Source organism: Eimeria mitis, genomic scaffold (genome assembly GCF_000499745.2).
Source record: "Eimeria mitis Houghton genomic scaffold, Emh_scaff4509, whole genome shotgun sequence".
Lineage (NCBI taxonomy): Eukaryota > Apicomplexa > Conoidasida > Eucoccidiorida > Eimeriidae > Eimeria > Eimeria mitis.
Window position 1 is genome coordinate 812 of NW_013572828.1, and position 224 is coordinate 1,035.

The following is a 224-nucleotide window of genomic DNA, read 5'->3' on the forward strand; positions in this document are numbered from 1 at the left end:
ATCAGCAGCAGCAGCAGCAGCAGCAGATGACACAACCAGCAGCAGCAGCTCACCTGCTGACCTCCCCGTCTCTGCTGTCTCTCTGCTGCTCGTTACAGAAACCACTGAAGTTCTATACAGCGCTATGGTGCCAGGTCAGCTGCTGCTGCTGCTGCTGCTGCTGCTGCTGCTTCTGCCGCTGCTGCTGTTGCAAGGCTTGCTGCTGCTGCTTCTGCTGCTGCTGC